Consider the following 27,848-nt stretch of genomic DNA (forward strand, 5'->3'; position numbering starts at 1 on the left):
TCTGTAAGTCTTTCAATAAAAATGAAATAAATCTTTAATAACAACAAGAAAAATCAGAGTTGTAGTGATGTGTTCTTATTTTTTTTCTGGTCAATATTGTATTAGTTGCGATAGATATTTTCAGAGATGACTTAAGGATATAGACAGGTTCATGCAGATATACAGCTCTATTTTACATAAGAGACTGGAACATATATTTCTTTTGATGTCCATGTGGTTCCTGGAAGGAATCCTATATAAACACTCAGGGATAACTCAATCTCAAGTCCCAATCTATTCAGACCTTGCCTGAGACTTGCTCCTCTCTGCCTCCTTGGATTCCTCTAGAAATCACTGAATTTGCTTTCTATATTCTTCCAACTCTGAAAATATTCATACATTCAAATATATGTCCAAGATTATTTAAAACTTTAAATTTGGTGTCTGAATCCTTAATGTTAGAACTTCATTTTTCTCTGGACTCACTTCCTCCTGTCTATGTCCACAGCAATATCTTGCCATAGATTAGCAGCTAAAAGTACAGAATGATTTTCTGTCCGTCAGCTTGAATGAATGCCCTTGAAAGGGGTTGTTTTTTTTTTTTTTTTTTTTTTGACTGCCCTGTTAGTCCACCCTAGTTGGAGACAAAAGTCTACAATTATTCTTAAATCCCATTTCTGTCATTTAAAATTTGTAGTCTTATGGCAGTCTGTGGAAGATTCTTCTTACATTTCTTGGCAGGTTATGTTGCCATTATTTTACTTTCACAAATGGAGTGACAAACTGGAACAACTGAAAGTAATATAGCTGAGTGTTCTATCAGTTATTCTAAAAACCAACATTTAGTGAAAGAATAGATGTGTCTAGCAGATTAAATTGTTAAGCGTGGTTAACACTTTTTCTATTGGTGAGATAAATCTTATGGAGAATGATGTGTAGTCACCACTCCTAAGAAAAGGAATTAAGGCAAATAAAGCTTCCTAAAATTGTTTTCCCTGATAATTTGAACTGTTTCATTGTTTCAAATATTCAGTTTCCTTTTCTTATGAATAGCCATCATTTGATCCAAGCTCTTAATAAACTGTAAGACTAGACATATAAGCCTAACTTTAAACCTTTTGTAAGCAGAATTGAAAACAGCAGAAGCCCAAGATATGTGGGAGAGTTAGTGGATAGTAACCTAGTATCAAATGTGTAGCAACTATATTCTAGTTACTTTTTATTTTCTTTGTCAAACTTTCTGTGATGTCATATACCTTATAAATCATTTTGTACTTCCTGAAGGAGTGCACCTGTATCTACACTTGCACAAATAACCTAATAAGGAAATCAGAGATATGTGGCTGCATCCTCATTGCAAGACCATGTGTAGACAATAAAGAAACTGCAATTAGTAAACAACATTACCTCCACTACTCACCAGATGTGAGAGACGCAGGGAGCTCTCTGTTTAAAAAGGGTGTTTCTTCCTGTGTTTTCTCCATATGCACATTGGAACTGCAGTTGTATTTTATTATGAGAACCATTTTTAACAACACTGAGTAGAACACTGGGGATGCAGATGAAATAAAATCATGTACAGGTTCACTAAACATATAAAATTACATTGTAGGAACTGTAAAAGCCTTTTCCTCCTTAGAGAAGTATTGTTTGAAGGGGAGTAATGTGATTTTGCGAAGTGCTTTCACTACTCCATTCATTCCTGCCAGAAATACTTCTTGCACAGTTACTATGTGCCAGGAGCTGTGGAGTATTATAGAAAACAGAGGAAAACAAGAGATGATGACTAACTTCTCATGAGGATTATAAATAATAAGGTGAGAAGGACAGTGATTGAATTAAAAAAGTGACAATAATGGTGACCAGAAAAGGCAGCCCTGAGAGAAGGTACTGTTACCAAAGACTTCCCCAAAGCGATGTTGGAATTAGTGATAAGTTCATTGGTGACAGGTTGAGGAAAGGCTGAGACTAAGAGAGGGGACAAATTGTATAAAGGTATGAGGAAGTAGCAGTGCCTTTCAATTGTTTAATTTGGAAGGCTCTAACATGCTGCAAAAGACAGGAAGAGTCAGTAAATACAATTTAGATGTTAACAGAATCTATGCTATTCCTATTGGAGGAATTCAATATGGGAACCATTCCTAAGAAGAGATTTATATACATATAGTTAAGAAAAATATCTGCCTCACCAGTTTGATACATACTAATTCAATAAAACAGTACTAGCACCAACTTCATCTGTATCCCTCTTGTTGTTCATCTGGGGAATTCTAGAAATCTAGCTGAGTCCTTGGCTAGCCACAAAGGGCATCTCAATCCACATATATTGCCAACACAATCTACTTGCCAGTATCTTCATACTACTTTATTCAGTCAAAATTATTTATTGAGTTCTATTATATATGAACTATGAAAGCCTGCAAGGGCAAGAGGAATGAAGTTGAGACATGGAGAAAAGGAAGAAACTAATTCTGAGACTGATCATCCATAGTTTGGAAATCATTTCATATGCCTTGATCTATTATTTCCAGAACATTTTAACTGTCATTCTTCGTAAAGACAAAAAAACAAACATGCATCAGTGTTAAAGGGCTTTCCATAAATTGTGCAACTAGACTTCTAACAGTTCTGAATGATTCTAAAACCACCTTATTTTCCTTTTTTAAAATTATAATTTTAATTGACAAATAAAAATGGATATATTTGTGATAAATTATGTGTAAATATGTGTGTTTACAAAAATGCACACATATATATAAATAAATAAAATTAAAGGTATTTCTATTTATTTCACATACTAATTTCATCCTTGGTAAGAACATGTAAAATCTAGTCCCTTAGAAATCTTAGGGTTTATAATACATTGTTAGTAACTATAATATCTTGCGATGTACAATAGAGTTTATGGGTTTAGTCCTGTTGCCTAACATATATTCCAATCACTAACACACAACACACACACACACACACACACACATACACACACACACACACATTCAATTTATCCCAACCCCCATATCCTTCCCAGACGCTGGTAACCATGACTACAGGCTCTTTTCCTGTGGGTTTTACTTTTAAAATTCCACATACAAGTAAGCTCCTGTGACATTTGTGTTCTCAAGGCTGACTTACTTCAATTAGTTTAGTGTCCTATAGATTCATTAGTATGTTTACAAATGCCAAGATTTTGGCCTTGAAAAGGATGAATTGTATTTCTTTGTGTACACATACTATATTTTCTTTACACATTCATCAAGTCGATGAAAACCTGAGTTGACTCCATTCTTGTCATTGTGAACAGTGCTGCTATGAACACAATCATGCAGATTTTCTTTGACACTGATATAATTTCCTTCCTCTCCATTATTATACTCTAGTCTATGCCCTTGAGCTTTCCTTCCTTGTTAATTAGAAACTATAAGAACAATCACCATATCCCTGGACAGCACTCTAGAGCCAATAATTTAATCTATCAGTCTGGGGCAGTTGAAAAAAGTGGAAGAAGTCATAAAAGTCTTTTTTGGAGTACACACACGTTATGAAACTGTGCAGGGTAGAGCAGGATTGACAGAGGAGAAAGATTGGATTTACATGAACCCTTCTCTAAATTAATTATGCAGGTCAGGAAGACTTCTTGAACAAAAACAGTGTCCTACACATTGCAGGACTTGCAAGGAAGAATCCTGATAAATAACATGAGATGATAGAGAAGTGATGGGAGAGAAGTTGAGAATCCACCAAAGCGTGGTGCGTACAATCAAGTGATAAACCTGAGGTGTCAACTCATCTGTCAACACATGTTGATGAGAAAAAAATGAAAGGAGTATGGAATAAAGAGAAGGTAGAAGTTCTCTGCCTTTTTTACCCCTCTTTACCTTTTAGATGCTTCAACACAGGATAAAAATGAATGTAGATGAAATGACATTAAAAATCTTAGAGGACCTGATTTCTTCAGTGTGTCTCTGAGTTGACAAAAGATCATAGGTAAGGTTCTGTCTTTGCCCCGGAAAACTCAAAATCTAAAGGACTGGGAGGAAAGATGCTATCTGCATGTATGTCTGTAGGAACAGCTCTTAGGCATCTGTATGTTTAGAAATATTTTTCTGTACATCTTTATTAAAATAATCAACCATTGGCAGAGTGTATTTCCAATCATTTCTTACTTTGTACTATAATTACTAGGGAAACAATTGCATGATATCTCCAGTTCATAGAACTCTTCCTTTCACTTCTTTGATAAAACAAAATAGCCACAGTGACACAGGTTGTATACCCAGTTTCTATAAAAAAACAAAACAAAACTACATGGTAGTTGGTGAGGCCTATAGAACTTGGTAAACAGATGTAACAGAGCCTTGCACTGCTGTCTCTCTGTTCGCATTCTGATGGTGCTGCATGTAGCTCTTTGTCAGTAACAATAGGAGTTGCAGCTATTAAGTCCACTTCTAAATTTTCTGCATCTCTAGCCAAACAACTCATAGGAATTTGTGTTTTCAGTGTTCAATTTGTCATTTCTACTGATTGATGCTTAATCATGTATATGAAATCCTTATTCTTGAAGAAAACTGTATGGGGATGACTGCTTCTGCCATATGTGCGTCAGAGTGGAATAAACACAATTTAAACACAATCATCTATTTTTCAGGCACAGTTGGTGTTCAAACAGTCCAAGATAAGAGGGTCAAATTACTTCAGCATGCCCTTATGCCTGTGAAGATGGGAAGGCTTACTTAGATTTCTTTTCATTTATAGAAGAAAGTCTTTCCAAGGGCTCATGCTGTGGAATAGTTTATTTGGGACAGACATAGTCTGTAATGCAGTTTTGGTTCAAATCTTAGCTATTCCAGTCAAGACTGAGCTCCCTGCTAAAGCGTCTGCAAAGCAGCAGATGATGACTCATCTCTGCCACATTCATTAAAATAAGTAAACAAACGAATCGTTAAGAAATCCCAGGCCCGGTGTAGTGCCCTGTTGGCTAAAGTACTCGCCTTGTATGGGATTCCACATGGGCGCTGGTGCGTGTCCTGGATGCTCCACTTCCCTTCCAGCTCCTTGCTTGTGGTCTGGGAAAGCTGTTAAGGATGGTTCAGGACTTGGGGCCCTGCGTCAGTGTGGGAGACATGGAGGGGGCTCCTGGCTCCTGGCTTCAGATAGGCTCAGCACCGGCCCTTGCAGCCACTTGGAGAGCGAATCATCAGATGAAGGCTCTTTCTCTCTGTCTCTCATTCTCTCTGTGGATCTGACTTCCTAATAAAGATAAATAAATCTTGAAAAAAAAAAAGAAAGAAAAGAAATCCCTTCTGCTACGTTGCATGTTCCAAACTAGTGAGTTTTCAGATGTGACTTAGAGAACTGCACACATTTCTAGGAAAGAGATATAAAAAGATACGTTGAAAGATTGCCCTTTTGGATTTTTAGGGTTTTTTTTTTTAAGATCTATTTATTTATTTATTTATCTATCTGTTTATTTATTTATTTATTGGAAAGTCAGGTATACAGAGAAGAAGAGCATATACAGAGCGGAAGATCTTTCATCCGATGATTCATTCCCCAAGTGACCGCAACGGCCGAAGCTGAGCCTATCTGAAGCCAGGCACCAGGAACCTCCTCCAGGTCTGCCACACAGTCCCAGTGCTATGGGCCGTCCTCGACTGCTTTCCCACGTCACAAGCAGCAAGCTGATGGGAAGCTGGGCTGCCGGGATCATAACCTGCGACCATATGGGACCTTGGCGCGTTCAAGATGAGGACTGTAGCCGCTAGGCCTCTGAGCCGGGCCCTGGAATTTTAGTTTTATGACAACAAAACATAAGATAAAAAAGATTTTCAAAGCCTCTTCAGAAATTACCAGAGTTGAAAGAATCACTTGTTCTGTTTCTCATGTAATTCCCCTGTTATCTCTTGTTCAAGGTTCAATCCCACAACCTAAATAGGTTTGAGGTGTCATTAAAGGTAGAGTAATTATCATCAAAGAAATCTGTGGAATGTTGGTGGCATGCAGGTAAAAACACAGTGTTGAACCTTGTTCCCTGGCTCAAAGTCCAAACTCGACCATTGCAAACACAGAAGAACATACTTGAAGAAAAGAAAGGTATGTTGCTGGTGAGATTCAACTTCAGTGGTGACAGATGACTCAACAAACGATAAATTCACTTTTATCATACTAGTTGTAATCCATGAAAATATTTTCTCCACAAAGATACTCCATGGAATGTTATTTATTATACAAAAAGTTGAAGACTAGTGTTTAATAATAATGGACTATTTTAATAAGTTGTGAGATATTTATATATGGGAGTATTATAAAACAGTTAAGATGACTATCCCACAGCATTCATAATTGCATGAGAAAAATGCTAGTATGTTTTGTGAATCAAAGTAGTATGAAAAACACATGCATGACCAGGTTTCAGTTGGGTATATCAATCTAGCAGTGAGGAAATTCAACAAATTCTAGTTGTAATATTCCCTATTCACTCAACTGTGATATTTCATATACGGCACATACATTTTAAAAACAATTTTTCTACTGTTATATCCATCCATTCACCAAGCTCTAAGACAAAATTATTTTGCTTATGAAATAAGCAAAACAGAAATTCTATTAAATATACCATTTCAGTCAGACCCTTTGTAATGATTTCCAATTATATATATATTCTATATACAGTATATAATGTAATGTGTATTACATAAAATTCCCAATTATATAAAAATATAATTATATATTACAATATATAAGGTCATATACAATTATATGTGTATATAATTTGGAAATCATTACAAAGGGATAAGGGTCTGATTGGGCCCAGCACCATAGCATAGCGGTTTAAGTCCTCGCCTTGAACACGGCGGGATCCCATACAGGCGCCGGTTCTAATCCTGACAGCCCCGCTTCCCATCCAGCTCCCTGCTTGTGGCCTGGGAAAGCAATGGAGAATGTCCTAAAGCCTTGGGACCCTGCACCCGTGTGGGAGACCAGAGAGGCTCCTGGCTTCTGACTTCGGAGTGGCTCTGGTCTAGCTGTTGCAGCCGCTTGGGGAGTGAATCATCGGAAGAAAGATCTTCCTCTCTGTCTCTCCTCTCTATATATCTGACTTTCCAATAAAAATAAACAAATCTTTAAAAAAAGAAAATAAAAAATAGAATAGCAGTTCTATTCGCAGTATTCTGTATTTGCTAACCCTTCTGAAATATTCCTCTTTAGGCAGTTATCAAGTCTAAAAAGTTCCTCTTGATCTGCAATAAAGATACCCAATGTCTGGATAGCATAACCAGCTCTGTCTTTAGCAGGTTTGCTGTTAAGTTCATATGATTTTCTCAGGCTGCAAATGTCTCCTCAGTTTGAGTGCAATTTGATGTTTTCTGGGCTGTGCCATTACTGTTGACTTCTCCCTGCTCTAGGACAGAAAGACAGTTCCCCAATCAAATCTACATTAACTCTCCCTGGGAAGTGGTTTTATGGCTTCCAAAGGTCACATGAATTAAGAGGCTGGCTGAGGCTTTTATGTGGAAAACGGTGATACAATTTGAAAGGTCATATTTTTTCTAACTCATATTTTTCACCTCACATAAAATGTGCTTTTATAAGTTCGATTATAAAAGCCTTATGGTCCACCAGCACTAGAACCAGGCACTGGAATTAAAGAACTAGGGCTTTCTAGCTGCACCGACATGCTATGCAAGTGTGAACAAACTTAACCTTGTGCATCTCAATTGTCTTGTCTAAAAAATAGACCATGATTATTCTTTGACGAATATGGATTAATTATTGCAAATTAGGTGTTTTTATCTGTACTGTGTATGTAACTTAAAGTGTCTTTTGAAATAGTTTTATAATGAGATAGATGAGGTTTATCTCCCAAATAGCATTTTTTTTTGCCTCAAAATTCTTTCATATAATTTTAGTGGACAGGAAGGATCAGAATGCTTTCGCATTTTAATTTGATGTCTTCAATTTTAATTGATACTAGCAAATTGAGACGGTACAACTATACAATTGGAGATTACCTGTTGCTTTAGATTCTGAATGAACTTGAATAAACAAAAACACTTAAAATGTATTGCATTTTCCCACTTTTATGGGGGGGTACACAGGACATACATTATGCAGGAGGTAATGCATGGTATCAAAGGTTTTCATCATTTAACATGTAATAATCTTGTATAACATTAATCAGGCAAATAATCAGAGCAATTGGTTAATCATTAGTCAGCAAGCACTGTTTGACTATGGACCTATGCTGAAAAACAGGAATACTTATGACAGAAGAGAATTTTGATGTAGGAAAACATGTTTTGCAAAAGCCATGTTGAATAGCTTTATGAAAACATTTTTATACTTAATAAATCTCAGCATCTAACATCACTACTTATTTTCAATGTGAAAAAATGGCTCTAGAAATAATTGACTTTCATTTGTGAAAACAGTCAATGAGCTGGAAGAGGACTGTTGACATAAAATTCACCAATTCTTCCAAAAAGAGATATTTTGCAAATTGTTACAATTTTGTCCTTAAAAAGAAAAACATCACTTTCATTGTAGTGACGGCATACACACACACACCACACACACACACACACACACACACACAAGAAGGCATATCACACTTATAATTTTTAAAAATTAGTAACTATATGTGTGCATATGTGTGTATATGTGTGTGCATATGTGTGTATATGTGTGTGTGTGTGTGAAAGAGGGCTCTCAATTTTATCCCACTGATTTACATATTTGTTTTCCTAGACCAGCAACACTGTTTAATGTAATTTTTTCATAATGTTTGGTTTTTGAAAGATGAATTCTTCAACTTTGCTGATTTCAAGGTCATGGCTATTTAGATTTCTATATGAATTTTAGAAACAGTTTTCTAAATTTTTAAAAAGGCTTTTGTGTACTTTTAGTAGTTAACACTTGATTTTCCTAAATTTTACTCCTTTCAGTACTACTGTAAATACAGTTCTCTTTCTTTCTTTTTTTTTTAATTATTTATTATTTAACTTCATTAATTACATTGTATTATGTGACACAGTTACATAGATATTTGGGTTCTCCCCACCCCTCCCCAAACCCTCCCACCATGGTGGATTCCTCCACCTTGTTGCATAACCACAGCTCAAGTTCAGTTGAGATTCCCCCATTGCAAGCATATACCAAACATAGAGTCCAGCATCTTATTGTCCAGTCAAGTTCAACGGCTTCTTAGGTATACCCTCTCTGGTCTGAAGACAGAGCCAGCAGAGTATCATCCCAGTCAATTGAAAGCTCCAACATACCATCAGCAAAAATTTACATCATTATGGAATTAATTGACATAGTAATGAGTAACCAATATGTTAAAAGTAAATGCGAGTTCCCAGCCACCTTCTGTGACCACCTCACCTATACTTCAATTTTAGTTTATACACAACATATAACATTCAAAACATAACATGTTATACATAACATCATATCATCTTAAATTAAGGCAAACATGTGGTATTTAACCTTTTGGGATTGGCTCATTTCCCTTAGCATTATGGTTTCCAGTTTGGCCCATTCTCTTTCTTTTAATATTATTTTTGTCTTCTTGGTCCCCATAAATTGACTTTTTAAACTTTATACTCTATCAGACCTGGTGAGGTAGTCTAGTGGCTAAAGTCTTTGCCTTGCACGCACCAGGATACCATGTGGATGCTCTTTCTAAGACTGGTGGCCCCACTTCCAACCTAACCCCCTGCTTGTAACCTGGGAAAGCAATCTAGGGCCCAGAGTGGGACCCTGAGCCTGCATGGGAGACCCGGAGGAGGCTTTGGGTTCCTGGCTTCGGATCAACTCAGCTCTGGCTGTTGCGGCCACTTAGGGAGTGAATCAATCACTGGACAGAAGATTTTCCTCTCTGTCTCTCCTCCTCTCTGTATGTTTGACTTTACAATAAAGAAAAATAAATCTTTAAAAGAATTATATCCTATAACCTTGCTAAATCATTTAATTGGTTCTAATGTGCATGTAACGCTGTAATTTTTAGATACAAAATGCTGTCAATTATAACAAAACTAGTTTTATAACTGGATACTTTTTGTTTTGTTCCTTTGCTGAATTGTTCTAGCTAGAATATTAAGTTTCATGTTGACTAGAAGTGATAAGGGGAAATATTTTTATCTTGTTTCTGATCTATTTTTCCCTATTTAAAAAAAATCATGATCTTAAAGGGGACATATGTTAGTCTTTTTAGCCTTTAAAAGCGATGTTGGAAGTGGTTTTTAGAGCCATATTCTGTTGTATTGAGGAAGTTGACTACTGTTAACTTACTGTGTATTTTTAGCATATCTTTGTCAATATTCTTTCTGCATAACAGATAATATTGTGAACTTTGTCTTGTTATATTAACTATAATGTATTATTAAGAACTGAACTGGAGAATGCTGAGATGCCAAGTATCTAGATGACCAACTAAAACAAACCAAAGTGACAGTAACAGTCAAGTTTTAGCCATTTATGGCAATAGTGCAAGCAAGAAGCTAAATAGAACAAATTGTGGGATCCTCTGATTTCTGATTTTCCCTCTTGTAATCAAGGTGGGTGAAGATAAGATATACTAGTGCGTACAAGGAGGTCATCTTAATGATTTATAAATAAAATCCTTCTGCTATATTGACCTCGGGACTAATGGGGTGGCAAAAGTCAAGAGTGATAAAGTATTTAATATTTAGAATGGATAAAAGTGACTTTAGGATCCCTGGGATGAGAAGAGATTGATTGACAGCGACATCTGAAAAAGGCCTTGGCCAAGAGCCATGTAATGACAAGATACTCAAAAGCAGTGCCTCATCCAGAAATGTGACCCATATAATGTATGGCTACAACCTACACCAGAGAGTACAGTACAAAGACTACAGAGAGAGGGACACACATACACACACACACACACACACACACACACACACACCATATACTCTTCCATTCGCTGACTTAATTCTCAGATGGCTACAATAGCCAAGAGCCAGCAAATTTATTCAGGACTTTCATGTGGATAACAGAATCAAAACACTTGGGCCATTTTCTACTACTTTTCCATATCAATAGCACCAAATTGGATAGGAAGAGGAACAGCTGGAGCTCAAATTGGCAGCCATATGGAGTGCCATCTTTGCAGTTGGAAGCTTTACTCATTGTGTTGCAATGCTAGCTCCTTGGCTGCTTTAAAGAGCACGTTTTCTCTGTATTTTGAAGTGTTCTCAAGAACAGAGCACTAATTCCAAAGGCATCTTTGAAGGCCATAATCAATAAGGTATCTTACTTCTTTTATTCCCTTATGCAGCTTCTCCAAAAGAATTATAACAATATCCAAATAGGCATATTCATGGAAGTTTAAATTGTGATTGCTTTCTCCCTCATGTAGTGAGAAGATTGTTATTTTGAGAGTAGCCACGTTGTATTATTAGGAATGCCCAGCTTTCAACAAAATTTATGAAACATGCTAAGAATAACAAAATATGACATACACTTGAATAAAGCAATCATTAGATACTCATTGAGGAAGGTTTTATGTAGGATTTATTAGGAAAGATTTTAAATTAGTCATTTTAACATAGTCAAATAATCAAAGAAGCCATGTACAAAGAATAGAAGGAAACTCTAAGAATATATCACTAAGTTCACATTTTATGTGTGCATATATATATGTGTGTTTCTGTATATACATATATGTGTGTGTATATATTTATGTGTGTATACATATATATATAGAGAGAGAAGTATGTTTTCAAAATTTAATTTATTAATTTGAAAAGCAAAGGGACAAAGAGAAGAGGAAAAAGAAATTATTCCTCTCCTAGTTTACTTCAAAATGATGCTAAACACAAGACTGGGCCACTCTGAAACAAGGAGCCTAATGTTTCACTTGGGTCTGTCATAAGACTGCTAGGGTTCCAAGGCCTATGGGTCATCATTTATGCTTTCCCAGGACTATTAGCAGAGAGCTGGATGGGAAGCAATTGGAATTCATATTGGCCCTTCAATATTGGATGCCTGTATCACAAATGGTGACTCAATCTGATACATCCCAAAGCTGATCCCTGGAAATAATATTTTTAAAAGAACATCTCAGAAATTCTGGGGTTATTTTGAAAACAGTATTTGAAATGAAACATGAATAACAGTTGAGTTGGCAATAAAAAAGAAGCAATGAATTTGAAAACAGATAGAGTTTGTCTTGTCTGAAGAATAGAGAAAAAAAAATAAGAGAGCAGAACTCCAGAGAACTGTCACGCCAACAATATACTAATATAGGTACCACAAAAATTCCTGAGAGAGGGAAAGGAGAAGAAACAATATTTGGAGAAATAAAAGCAGACCACTTCTCAAATTTGATTAAAAGAATCAAGTTACATACACAAGAAGTTGATTGAGAACAAATAGAATAAATTCAATGATATCCACACCAAGACTCATATTAATGAAGGTATTGAATGTCAAGAACAAGCAACTCATTGTTTGTATACAAGGAGTCTCCAATCAATTAATAGTTGATTTCTCATCAGTGTCAGAGGGGTATTAAGGTGACAAATTCAAAATGCTGAAAGGTAAAGAGCATAAACCAAGCAAAACTTGTCAAAGAGGAAAAACCAATTTAGACATCCTCAGATACACAAAGAACTCATTTCCAAGATCTGTTTTACAACAAGCACTATGAAAAAAAAATATATATATATATTTACAATATATCCTTAGAACTGATTAGATAATCTCAGGATAAACTGAATATAAAAACTCAGGAAACTATTTGACACAAAGCCAAAAGTATAAATCAATATCCGCTTGTGAATATAGCCACAAAACTCTGTTAGAAAACAAAATTAATGAACTAAGTACAGTAAACTACACAAAAGATTATTTGTTATGACCAAGTGAGCTTTATTTCAAGGATACAAGATATTTTAAGATTAAAAAATTCAAAAACATTATATCCTGAAATCTATGTCACTTTGAGGAATCAAGCCTCTAATGAGCATATAAATTAACATGCTAATACAATACAATAGATTTTGTTTAAATGAAATTATGACTGTACCTTCTTATGAAAGCAATCTTAAAAGGTAAGGTGTGCTTTTAGTAAAGCCTTGTATATGCATTTCAGTTACTGTTGCTTACATTTCAAAATGAACTTAAACTAGCATTGAAATGGTTCCAGAGACTTAGGTTGTCTGTTTTATACCACTTTCATTTCTATGAATGTTACAAAGTTCTCATAAAATCCAATTTATAGGGCAGCACTTACAACTCTTAATCCAGTTACACAGAAACCTTATTAACTCTGGACAGAGACTGTGTCTGTAGATCCAGGTGTGTCATCCACTTCAGCCCTCCTGATAGAGAAGGTATGAGATGGGCAACAGGTGCAGCTTTAACCTTGGCTGTACTTTCTGTGGTAGACAAGCATTTGCCATTCAATGTCTAGAACTTCTTACGTAGTGTTTCTTTTAACTTCAAAAGTCTGTAAGATAGTTATTACTATTAACTCGTCTAGAAAATGAGGAAAATGGGCTTGCAGAAATTAGAAACTTGTCTATGGGAGTAACAGATTCAGAATTGTTGCAAACAAATGCTGGGTAGCTTTTGCTATGGGAATATATTACTAAAAAATAGGATTCTTGGTCCTGGCATGGTAGCCTAGCAGCTAAAATGAGGAGAGCCTAAAACCTTGGGATCCTGTACCCATGTGGGAGACTTAGTAGAAGTTCGTGGCTCCTGGCTTCCGATTGGCTCAGCTTCTGGCATTGTGGCTACTTAAGGAGAGTTATCAGCGAACAGAAGATCTTCCTCTCTCTCTGTCCTCCTCTCTGTGTATCTGACTTTCCAATAAAAATAGTGTGATGGCAGGGCAAGGTAATCCTACAACTGTAAGAATCCGCATCCAATATGGGCAATGGTTTGCATCCCAGCTGTTACACTTCGCAATACAGCTCCCTGTTTGTGGGGAGGTGGCCCTGTCCTTCAGCCCTTGTACCATGTGAGATAACCAGAAGACGCTCCCAGGTTGGAACTGGCCCAATTCTGAATATTGTAGCCATTTGGGGAGTGAACCAGAAAATTAGATCTCTCTCTATCTCCTTCGTTGTCACTCTCTCACTTTGGTTTTCCAGGTAAAAGAAATACATCATAAAAAATACATACATCTTAAAATTTACAGGATTGGGGCTGGTGTGGTAGCCTAGTGGCTAAAGTCCTCACCTTGTACATGGGTGCCAGTTCTAATCCCAGCAGCCCTGCTTCCCATCCAGCTCCCTGCTTGTGGCCTGGGAAAGCAGTTGAGGACAGCCCGAAGCCTTGGGACCCTGCACCCGCGTGGGAGACCCGGAGGAGGTTCCAGGCTCCTGGAATCAGATCAGCACAGCTCCAGCCATTGCGACTGATTGAAGAGTGAATCATTGATGGAAGATCTTCCTCTCTGTCTCTCATCCTCTCTATATATCTAACTTTCCAATAAAAATATTAAAAAAAAAAAATTCGGGCTCGGTGGCGTGGCCTAGCAGCTAAAGTCCTCGCCTTGAATGCACCGGGATCCCATATGGGCGCCGTTTCTAATCCCGGCAGCTCCACTTCCCATCCAGCTCCCTGCTTGTGGCCTGGGAAAGCAGTTGAGGATGGCCCAAAGCTTTGGGACCCTGCACCCTCGTGGGAGACCTGGAAGAGGTTCCAGGTTCCCAGCTTCGGATTGGTGCAGCACCGGCTATTGTGGCTCACTTGGGGAGTGAATCATCAGACAGAAGATCTTCCTTTCTGTCTCTCCTCCTCTCTGTATATCTGGCTTTGTAATAAAAATAAATAAATATTAAAAAAATAAAGCAATAGTAGCTACTGCAGCTACAAATTTAGAAAAAAAAAATTGCAGGATTCTTTTGATCTCCAGTTTGCAGTTAGATTGTATAAATGTGTGTAGCATAGAAATGGAATTTTCTATTCTCCAGATAAAAAATAGTAGTTGGTCTTTCTGGTCTACTTCAAAACATTGTTTTAATATCATGTAATTTATTTATTCTTGATTTTAATTTGTTTTCCTTTTGCACAAATACTTTGAGCAGAAGAAGCTTTCCATATGTTTTATGAATTAACCAATACATTTATTCATCTGAATCGTTGTTTGTTCATTTTAGTCAGTCCTCATGAATCAAAACCATTAGGGCAGTACCAAAGGAGTAAAGATTTGAGTCCTGTCCCTTTCAGCTTAATCACCTTCTCTGTTCATTCTGTGGCAAAAGGTTATTTTCTTAGAGATTAGTTCATTCCTTGAAATTTTACCTTCATACATGATCAAGTTTTTAAGTTTTATTTTCCATGAATAGAAACTGAAACCTCTGTAACAGTTTTTCATGCTCCATTAGCATCGATTATGTCAAGCAGGAAGTATGATAGGCCTCTAAATGAGTTACTGTACTACAGCTAACAGATGGAAACAAACCACTCTGCAAACAAACAAGTGAAGAGCAAAAGGACTTTAACCGGGAAGCTCACAGAAAAAGAACTGCAACTGAAAGTGACCAAGAGAGGTTGCAAAGGTGAGGTCTTGAGGAACAGATGTAGGCAGACACAGTTCTCCAGTGGACCTCAGCATCTGGTAATGGTGTCCGTGGATTCATGTTGATGACAAATACTTCCAAAAGACTTGGGGAAATATGTGTGAAGAAAGACATAGTGTCATTCTCCAAAAACATTAATTCTTTTTAATATGACTTACTTTCAATCTTGGGACACAAAGATTAAGAAAGATATCTCTTTTTTTTTTTTAAGAAAAAGTTGATTCCTTCTACAACTCTCTCCTTTACTGATTCATTCATTTATTCATTGTACAAAAATGTATTGAAAATCTCTGTCAGAATCTGGGCTGAATGTTCATGAGAAATAATGAGTAATATTTTCACCCTAAAGCATCTTAACTCTTGTTAGATATAAGTAATTTTTTTCCTATTATAAAACAAAGTTGTTGAATTTTTAATTAGATGATTAAAAAGGTTTTGATTAGTCACATTATAATAGATGAAAGTTTTTGGAATACACGACAAAATAAATAATGAAAAAGGTGGAATAAAATAGGAATGCCACCTTCTCCCTAAAGCTTTCTTGATGTGTGTGAATTTTATTTCTTTGTACATGTTGCATATTAGGTTCTAAGAAGAGGTAAAAAATGTACTAAGGTTTACATATGGGCAGTGTTCAAGAATACAAGAGGAATAAACTAAATAGCAGACATGTTAAGTTGGAGTTTTATGTGAAATATCTAGGATATATTTGGTCAGTAAGAGATTTCTTTTATCAAGAGCAGCATTTTTAAAGATTTTTTTTTAATTTGAAAGATTTATAGAGAGAGATAGAGACAGGATCTTCATTCTATCAGTTGATTCTGCAAATGGGCATATGGCCAGAGCTGGGCTGATCCGGATCCAAGAGTCTTAAGCTTCTGCTGCATCTCCCATATGTACGGCCCAAGGACTTGGGCAATCTTACACTGTTTTCCTAGGCACATTAGCAGGGAGCTGGATTGGAAGCAGAGCAGCCTGGACTTGAACTACTGGCCACATGGGATGTTCACACCACATGTGGAAGCATAACTACTACACCACAACACTGGCCCCAAGAACAGGATTTTTGATTTTTATAATACTTACAAGTACTCAACATTACCAGTTGCTAGGGATGTAGGAACAAAACGAACAAGCAAACAAAAGTATGTAGGCTAAGAGATATGTTTTAACTTCACAAAGTGCTCTGATCCATATCAATTGAGTTTCATGCAGGAAATAACTAGCATAGCCACCAGAGAAAACAGACTGCTTACAAGGAAGCTGACAGAGGAAAGGAAAACCAATACAGTACAATATATCAGAACTGATAATAGCAAGGAATCAGTGCTAAGACAAAAGAGTGGTTACTCATCATTAGTGAGTAGTAGTCCGTGGAGACAGTCATCTGACAGAAGCCATGGCCTTTAATACAGAAAAAGATAACTGACAGGCCCTTCCCAGGGAGGAAGACCACCTCCTGATAATGTCTCCACTAATCCAGCTAGAAGCCCAAGATTGAAGAAGCCTTTGATAAGAAGCCCTCCAGTTCAGCTTTTTGGGATACAAGTGAAGTGCTAGAGTGGAAGAGTGAATCTAGGTGGGTGAACAGAAGCTGCTCAGTACATATCCAAAACTTATGTGTCATCTCTATAATTCCATAATGATAAAGGTGATAACCAAGTTGGATTGGGTGTTTAAAGTGTGTCAGCAATTTATTAGTGATGCTGCAATGTGCCATGAGAAGTTTTGTTAGAAACATAAACTTCCATTTTTCATATAAGAAAATAAAAACATAGGAAGTTTAGTGGGTTGATTCAAGTCAACATGGCTGAAATGTAGTGATCCTGTGATGGACTCGGTTTCCTATCCAAATCTTAGGATTTTCTGTGACATCTTGCAGTTATGAGTAAGTGGATGGGATATGACCACAAGAACACAAAGACAGTTTTACCTGAAAAGAAGATAGGGCTCAGTTTGTGTTATTTTCATTGAACTGAAGGACTAGTGTGAGCAAAATCATAGGTAAGTCTAATTGGACTAGAATTAGAAAAAAAGAGTGAAAGGACTGCTAGATACAACATTTAACAGATCAAACAAAATAAAGATGTCAGAGAAACCAATTGCATTAAAAGCAGTGTAGGACTCACAGAAAGAAGAACTGGAATAGGCTTGGAAAAGTAAGTCACATACCTGAGATAAAAAATGACATTTGGCAGCAGCAGCAGCTATCTCACTTCAAAAGTAGTTCTCTTTCTAAGAAAACACAATTTCTCTTAACTAACCCCTGATTCTAGAATACCATATTTTTCACGGATCCTTAACAGGGGCCTGAGACCACTGAAGAGCCAAGCGGATGCAAGAAAGGGCCTTGGGACTTCCTGCAGAAGGAACGTTTTTTAGGGAACTGCAGAACCAAACGCCTGTAAACTTGGGCTTCTATTTAAGTAAATGGGAAGATACTGAGGTTTTCTCACATAAAATATATACAACACAAATAAGGTTATGACAGATTCATGATGATTGCTGTGAGAATGGGCAATAGATTAGTAAGATCAGAAGCAGTGACCAGTTGGGAATCTGTGCTTGTAACACTGGAGAGAGATTATGATGTTGGGTGGAAGATAAGGTCAGTTTCTGAAGATGCATTTTAGAAAGTAAAAGTGGTAAGATTTTCCAATGGACAGAATTGTGATAGAGAGTCAAATAGGAGACTATGACCTTTGCTCAGTAAACTGGATGAACTGAACAGCCACTTTCTGAATTGGTGGAGAATGTGGTGGAGTAGTTCAGTGTTGATCATGATATACTTCAGTTGCTTATTAAGTATTTGTGGGAAGATGAGGAATGGGTGCTAGAAGTAGGACTCTGTTTGAGGGGAAAATTCTAGGCTGGAGGAGTGAATATGGCATCTGTCAGCATGCAACTACTATTGAAGGTGACACAATTTCTCTGCAAGGCATATTTCCTGAAGTGTGGATTTGGAAGCACTTTATTCTAGAGGTAATGTACATGAATGAAACAAAAGCATGAGGGATAGACAAGGGGCTGGTTTGGATGGCTGTAATTGGAATTCACACATCTTGCTGCCCCCAAATTAGATGCAGCCAATTTCTTCCATGAAAAGTGTACATGTTAGCCCAACAAAACAATTTTCATTCAACTAATTGTCAGCCTTGTTCCACAAACTCACATGCGAACATTTTATTCATCAACCCTATAGGGTATTGATTCAGTCTCATGTGTCTGCAACAGGCTCATGTTTTTCACAGTGCCTCATATTTGACAGGCGGGGGGGGGGGGTGTCTGCATACTCCTTTTGTTCCTACATGTGGCCTACATTGTCCAGAGGACTTGCTAGAACTAGAAAGCACCTTCTCAAGTGAGCCAATTTTAGGTTTTCAGGAATTTTACAGCCAAGGTGACAAACATAGGTAAAAAAGTAATTATATAAGCAAACAATTATATATAAAATTTCTTAAATAACAAGATCATACATTCTCAAAAATCATCATTTACTACTTCATTGTGTTATATTATTGCATGCTCTTTTTTGTAAGTTCAGTTGTATTTTTCACTTGAGAATAGTGCATTATTATGTCTCTCTTAACTGTGCTTTCAGGGATTTCACATTGATAGCTTGGAATGAGCCTTATGGGAGTATGTACACCAAACCAAACAAACCAGCCTTATTTTCCTTGGAAATTCAGTTTTAAATCCTTATCAGAGTTCCACTGTAAAAATGTAATCACTGTGACTGCATCACAGCTGGCTGACAGAAGCTACAAGTGACAGTAGCAGAAAGGCTTATAGGAGTTAGTTCAGACTATTTCATAATTCCTAATACGTCATTTCTGTGGTAATAGATTTTCTAATGAATTGCTGTGTGTATCTTCAGAGAAGACTTTCAAAGAGGCAAACCTACAATCTCTATCTCTTGTTTTTCCATCAGCAATAATAATGGGTGGAATATTCTACACAAGGTCAACAGATTCATATCCTAAGAATTTCCATAGAAAATGGTTCACAAGTGAAGCTGATGTTTCTGACTTTCATCCAGTGATTGTGGTGCAGTAGTTTGGGCTGCCACTTGAAAAACCAACACTCTATCTCAAAGTATTATTTCAAATCTCAGCTTCTCAGCTGTGACACGGTTTCCACTAGTGTGCCTGAGAAAGTAACAGATAGTGGCTCAAACACCTTGGTCCCTACCACTCATGTGAAAATTGAGGTGGAACTCATGCCTCCTGATTTTGATCTGGCCCAGTCCTTGCCATTGTGGTCATTTAGAGAGTTAACCAGTAGAGAGGGCTCTCTTTCTCTGTCGATCCTATTGTCTCTGTCATTCTACCTTTCCAAATCAATAAAATACATTTTTAAAAAAAATGAAATTGAATCAAGTACATGCTTTTTCCCAGAATCAAGGAAAAATATATGATGTATAAATAAGGCAGAAGGGGAAATGATTTTTGAAGGAGTAAGACAAATATTCCATTTTTTCAAATTCTGTGCTTTTGTGGTAAATGAGAAAGCATTCATGTAGGTAAAACAAAATAAGGCTCTCTTTCCCTGTCCAGATTTCCTGAAGCAAATCTTTTTCCTTCCTTTTTTCCATGTCTGCCATACAAATAGAGCTGGAAATATATATATATGTTACAATGACCCAGGCCTTACCATTCATGGCAAATCTCTCTAAATTATAGGCTTTTCCTCATAGAGACCATTTACAGTGGGCATAATACAAGGCTATGTTCAACCACGCCACTCTTTGAACTAGCTGTACCGTGTTATTACCACACTAAACTGGAGTGGCCCGTTTTTCTATAAATAAATATCCTCCTCACAGGGTAGACAAAATCCTCAGTAGCAGTTTCTGCGTTATTGATTTTCTGGTTTCTAGCTTCACTGCTGGGAATAACGTTTGAGCTGTTTTGAAAAGAGAAGTCTTGTAAACACTTGACTGTTGCCGGATTCAAGAAAAATCCGATTAGCGGGAAATCAATAACATGATTATTACTCAGCTGGGCTTTCTGTAATTCTTCCATCTCCAGGCCAGGTGGGTGGATGGAGTGAGGAGCTTTCAAAGAGATGACACACATTATTTCTTAAATTGGTGGGGGAGGGGTTAGAAATGGAGCTAATAAGCACAGTCTTAACACAATTAGTTTCATTTCTGTAAGCAAGAACAAAGCAAGACTTTCAGCTTTGACAAAGGTGACTAGAGGTTTAATCAGCTACTCTGATAAACCTTCCCAAAAGCAGGAAATGAAAGTTCAGGAACTCACTAGAAATGCTGTAGATTTTCATATTGCATCACACAGTCCATACACACATTATATCTTAAAAGCAATGGTTTTGTTGTGGCTGCAGTTGTCTTGTTTACTTTGATTTTATTGCAAAATGCTATAAAGAGATGGGTTTGAGGTATTAAAATATAGAGTCTTGCAAACATCGTCATGTACCAGCTGAATTTCAACATGGCCATTTCAGTTAAATGCCTGTCGTTGGGGACAACCTCTTGGTTGAGGAGAGTTTTGGTCAGAAATCTGTGTGCCCAGAGTCACATCAACTGCATGATTGCAACTGAGATCTTATATTTTGCACCCATTCTGAAAGTGATTTTATAAGAACTGACTCTGTCCAGTACCTTGTTTATATCATTTGAATTATTTTGTCTATTCCCTCCTATTTTTATTCATTGTCATTATTATTATTTTGTATGATATGATTTTGTAGGTACAGGGATTCCCACTCCCAAGACCCTTCCATCCCCATTGTCAACACACAACATTTCGTTCTATATTATTATTATAGTATAGTCCTTCAGCAACAGTCACAAATCCAAAATTCTACTATTGAGGTATATCATGTCATTGTAGGTATAAACAATGATAGATAAACAATCTAGTATCCTATTGTCAAGCTGTAGTTAACAGTTTTATTGGGAGTCCTTCCATTATTTGGGAGAGAGATGAATACTACAGTGTATCTTCAATTCCTGGTGTGCTAGAATCCATTACACATTCATCTATGAGAATGCATGTATATACATGTGTATCCATATATATATTTGTTTTGTATTTTGCATGATTATTGTCTTATTTGAGAGTGAACATATGGCATTTGTTCTTTTGGAAGTAGCATATTTCACTGAACATAATGATCTCTAGTTAGGATCATTTTGTTACAAATGGTAGGATTTCATTGCACTTACTGTCTGAGTACTATTCCATGGAGTATATATACCATAACTTCCTTATTCATTCATCTTTTGACAGGCATCTGGGTTGTTTCCATGTCATTGCTATTGTGGATTATATTTCTATAAATATAGGGTTGCAGATCTCTTTCTCATACACAGATTTCACTTTGAATATATTCCCAGAAGTTGGACAGGTGGGTCACACTGTAGATCAATTTTCAATTGCTTTAGCGCTCTCAGTATTGACTTCCATAATAGTTGCACTAGCCTACACACCCACCAACAGTGGAGTGGGTGCATTTCTCTGTACTCCATGGCAACAGGTGGTAATAGTAGATTTCTAAACATAGGCCAATGTCACTGGAGCTAGGTGGAACCTCAACGTGGTTTTTATTTGTATCTCCTTAATACCTGGTGAACATATTTGTATTAGCCATTTGAATTGGTTCCTTTGAAAAATGCCTGCTTATTTCCCTTGCCCATTTCTTCACAGGATTTGTTTTACTGTTGTTGAGTTTTTTAAGCTCTTTTTGAATCCTGGATATTAGTCGTCAAACTGTTTTGTAGTTTGCAAAGATTTTCTTCCATTTCATTGGCTGTTTCTTTACTTTATTGATCATTTCCTTTACTGTAGAGAAATTTCTTGGTTTGATGTAGTACCATTTATTTACTTTGGCCCTGACTGCCTGTGCTTTTAATTACTTTTCTAAAAGGTATACACCAATACCTATATCTTGCAGAGCACTTCCTATGTTTTCCTCTAATAACCTGGTGGTTTCTTGGTGCAGATTTAGGACATTAATTCATTTGGCACTGATTTTTGTATAGAGTGACAGGTGTAAGTTTTGTTTCTTGCATTTGCAGGATGCTACCCATTGTCCCAAAAGTATTTGTTGAAGAGACCAAGCTTTTTGTCTGGATTATTTTCACTTTCCTTGTTGAAGATTAGTTGGCTGTACACGTGTGGGATATTTGTAGGGTTTCTATTCTATTGCATTTATCTTCTTCTCTGTTTTGGTAACTACCAGGCTGTTTTGCTTACCCTTACCCTGCAATTATGTCTTTTTTAAAAAACTTTTTTTTTATTATTATCATTTTATGATACAGTTCCATAGGCCCTGGGATGTCCCATATCCCCTCCCCTAATCCCTCCCTCCTCACTGAGTTCCCCAATATCATCACTATAGCATAGGTCTCATACACAGTCATATGTCCAAAATTGTGTGGACGAACAATGACATCGAGTCCAGCATCCTATTGTCAAGATATAGTGAACAGTTTCATTAGGAGTCGATCTTTGTCTGGAAGTAGAGATGCACACTGCACTGCATCCCCACATCTGAATATGATAGACTCCATCACACAGTCACTGTACATCTGCTTAAATGAAAAGCCACAAGACAAAATCAACAGGAAGAAAAACAGATATTTACAACAACATAAAGTTAAATAACATGTACTGGATATGAGAGTCTCCATTACACAGTCACTACAAATCCCCTTAAAAATCAACAACAGGAAGAAAAATAGAAATTTACAATACCATGAATTAAATAACATGTTGCTAGATATGATAGTCTCCATTACACAGTTATTATATATCCCCTTTAATGAAAAGCCACAAAACAAAATCAACATCAGGAAGAAAAAAAAAAAAAAGAAATTAACAACACCATGAAGTTAAATAACATGTTACTGAATGACTAATGTGTCGCTGAAGAAATGAAAACCAAGAACCTTCTTGAAGAAACTGATGCTACTGTATGATCTATGAGTCATACAGTATGATTGAAGAATTTAATCAGAAGAAAGTGTTTTGAAGAGATGAAACTAACCAAAAAAAAAATCAAAATCCATGAGATACAGTTGCCGCTGATCTTTGCTGGTGAAATGTGTCTCTTAACTGTGTAACATAATACAATGTAATTAATAAAAAAAAAAAAGAAATGTGGCTTTTGTAGGCAACAAATAGATGGGTTTTGTGTTTTTAATCCAGCCTACTAGTCTATGATGTTTGATTGATGGGGTTAAGCCATCTACATTTAGGGTTAATATTAATGGGTGGTAATTTGGACCTGTCATTTTAGCTATGGGTTGTTTATTGATTTAGTATTCTGTTATTTTACTGGGATGTTCTTCACATTTGCCTTCAGTTTTAATGGGTGCTCTTTCTCTTACCACCCATTCATATTAACCCTAAATGTAGATGGCTTAAACTCATCAATCAAACGTCATAGGCTGGTAGACTGGATTAAAAAGACAAACCCATCTATTTGTTGCCTACCAGAAACACATTTTACCAACAAAGATCAGCAGCAACTGTATATCATGGATTTTGACCTTTTTTTGTTAGTTTCATCTCTTCAAAACACTTTCTTCTGATTAAATTCTTCAATGACTCATAGATCATACAGTAGCATCATTTTCTTCAGGAAGGTTCTTGATTTTCATTTCTTCAGCGACACATTAGTCATTCAGTAACATGTTATTTAACTTCATGGTGTTGTTAATTTCTTTTTTTTTCCTTCCTGTTGTTGATTTTGTTTTGTGGCTTTTCATTAAAGGGGATATATAATAACTGTGTAATGGAGACGATCATATCCAGATGTGAGGATATAATGCAGTATGCATCTCTACTTCCAGACTAAAGATGGACTCCCAATGAAATTATTTACTATATCTTAACAACATAATGCTGAGCTCTCTGCCATTATCCATGCCTGCAATGATGGACATATGATTGTTTATGAAGAACTATACTATAGTAACAATATAGGGTAACTCGGGAAGGGGGTGAACTTGTGGAAGGGGTAAGGGAAATCCCAGGACCTATGGAACTGTATCATAAGGTGATAATAATAATAATAATAATAATAATAAAAGAAGTAAAATTTGAAAAACTAAAGAGAAAAAGAAAAAAGAAACTCTTTGTTTCATTGATCTTACTATTTCTGATTTCTATTTGTTTGGCTGAATATGCTATCTTAAGCCATATGTCTATTTCCTATGATCGAGTTCTTAGTGCCTCACAACAAATTCTATTCTTGCTATACTCGGAATGCCCCACTGTGTGTCATATGATCACTGTTGACCAAGTCCCTGACATATTTCCATAGGTTTTGCTTCTTACCATTATATCTGGCTCTCAGTCCAGGCTATTTATTTGAATCATGCAAAAGCTTTCAAAAAATCCTTCTGTCTAAATTCAGATTTAAGTAGCCTTACATAATATTGATCATATTCTTTTAAAGTTTTATTGATGTTGTTATGAGCTGTATTGTGTCTCCCCAAAATTCACATACTGAGGTCACTACCTCAAGTTCCTCACTCATGCTTGCATCTGAGAGAGGTTCTTTCAAGAGGTGATTAAATTAATAAGAGGATGTTAGGGTTGGCCTTAATTCAATGTAACTGTCATCTTAGAAGTGGAAATGTGGACACAGAGTAGAAATTCCATGTGAAGGCATAGGGATAAGACAACTATCTGTAAACTAGAATCCAGGTCTTAGACGAAAGCAGTCTACTAACAGTTTGATCTCAGGTTCCTCTACTTCAGACCTATGAAAAAACAACTTTAGTTTACCCAGTGTATGGTTTTTGTTTTGGCAGCCTAATAGACTGATAAAGTCCCTAGACAGACTCAGTAAGAATTCAGAAGTGGGAACTACTAATCCAGCAGTTCTCAGATTGCAGTATTCATTAAATTTTCTAGAGAGTTGTAGATGAGATCTTTAGAGTTTCTGACTCAGTGTATCCTGAGGTGATGACTGGGAGCTTTAATTTTGTGTTTCTGTCAAGGTCCCAGGTGATTCCATGCTGCAGGTTCCAGGACTATACTGCCAATCATTGCATACAACTTTACTGTGTATTGTGGCTAGTCTTTTTTGAGCCTTCATTTTCCCCTCACAGCTCCCAACCACTTTATGGAAGCACCTGAGTGCTTAGAACATCTTTTGTTCTTGTCTTGGTTCTCCTTTGGTTGACCAGATTAGCTTCCCTTATTCAAACACCCGTCTTTAGCAGTACAGAAATTTTGAGGGAAAAAGGCATGTCTAAAAGAGTTATAATCTCAGTGTGTTTGTGAGCTTATGTCTGTTTACACAAAATGCTTGAGGGAACTTCTAAGCCTTGAGAGAAATAGGAACCACTTCATATCTGAAGATCTGAATAAAAGTTTCAATTTTAATACACTAAGTATTAAATACATACCATAAATTTCAATGGAATTAATACTGATTAGGTTCTAAAACTGCTTTTCTCATATTCATGAACATATGCTTTGAGCAGCAGTAACAGTGATGATGCTATTTCTCATTTCCAAGCACTTTGCAGTCAGCCAAGGACTGGGTGTGTGTCCTACCCTGTACAGAGACTTCCCTCCTGTGAGGTTAATCACATTGCCACTTTAAATCCATTCTTCCTATCATTTATTTTTGAATCAGAATGGACTGATGCATGAGAATTTCATTGCAGGAAGCTCCTGCCCCAAACTGTTCTTAAAGGTACCTTTAAAGTTGAAATTTGCCTACTTCACAACAGGAAATTTCCTTTATTTTCTCCAGTCCTCTGTAGTCTATTTCTTTTTCATTATTTTTGCACACTCAATAAATACTACAGTGCAAACAGTGAATTAAGTAAGCAATAACTGATTGTTTAATTAATTAGAAAATGTACCCAAAACAAAACAAAAAAAAACTTTTGCCAGCCTTATGCCTCTTTCTACACTCTTCCTTCTCCTGGGCAGGCTGCATGACCCCAATCTTGATTTAATTTTGGTTTCAAGATTCAGTCCAAAGACTTTTTCTGTACTGAACTGAAGCCCTAGAACAGACTATAACTGTGCTTTCTCCCTTTTGTGTTGAAATTTGGTAGCTATTGATTCAGTAATCTTATCAATAACAGTCAACCTTTGAGAGCGCTATGTAAAGTGCATTCACATGGGTAATCTTCTTTAATTTTCACAAGAGTCATATCGGTAGAGGGACTTTTTAAAATGTCACCTTCCAGTTCTACCTAATACCTACTCAAATCACAGCACTTGACTATGAGTCCAGGGATAATTGGCATTTTGTAAATCACCTGTGGTTTTAATGGGCAACCAGGATAGCGAGTCTTTGATTCCATGGGTCCTAATTGGTGGCACACATGAAAAAAAATCTTTAGATGGAATGAGAACAAGAAACTTCAGTATAATTCAGCAAGTTATCTTCCATTCCAATCCTCTTCCCTTCCTGTGTTTCAGTCCTCTCCAGTTTTCAGCTCTTCTTCACATTGTGGGAACTAGTTCCTCTACCTGGTTTCTAGATCAAAACATTTTCTGTACTCTCTGTTCCTCTTATTTACTTCCTCTATTTCCAACATGTTTAAGCAAAAAAAAACATAAAAATTACTTGTAAACCAACTCTTGAGAATTCTTAGTCCACCCCAAGACCAGCATTATTAACTCCTTGTTCAAAAAGAGTAAAGGCCTTTAGAAAATGGCCTTGTCATGTCTTTTTCATCTTTGATCACAATGTTTAATAAATGTGAGCATATTATTTTCTCAGTGATGAAGCTTGGGACATAGATGATTTGGTTTAAAAACTGAGTTAACAGCTTTTGTAATTTCTTTTGAGTTTCTATATGGGATAGTTACATGTTCAGGAAAGTGTTTGCAAAAGATAACAGGAGCTACAGCTAAATTCAAGGAAACTATGAGTTATGAGATTGCTGGAGACAAAGACCGGTGTTGTAGAATAACAACTATGAAAATATCTTACAAGTAGGATCCATAAAGAAAGACAAAGATATGCAACACCGTTTTCTCCAATGTTATTTTATCTGCCCTGGAAGGGCTTAATTGTGAATCTGCAAGGGAACTCTGTGTTTTAAAATTTGCTGTAAAATGTAACCATTTTAACATTTTCCCTGATAGCATGATTGAATTAATTCTCAACTTTGTTTTCCTTTCAGAATTAAACACAAGCTTGGCCCATGGGGTTGAGTTTATACTTAATTACCTTTGATGTTCCCCTTCCATTTTTTCAGAATGGTTTTTCTTTCCTTCACTAATATTGGTTTCTGATATAAGTCCTCAAAAAACACATAATGTTTTACAACCAAAAGAAAAAAAAAATAAATAAATGGCTTGA

The sequence above is a fragment of the Ochotona princeps genome, chromosome 1 (genome assembly GCF_030435755.1).
Source record: "Ochotona princeps isolate mOchPri1 chromosome 1, mOchPri1.hap1, whole genome shotgun sequence".
NCBI classification, from domain to species: domain Eukaryota; kingdom Metazoa; phylum Chordata; class Mammalia; order Lagomorpha; family Ochotonidae; genus Ochotona; species Ochotona princeps.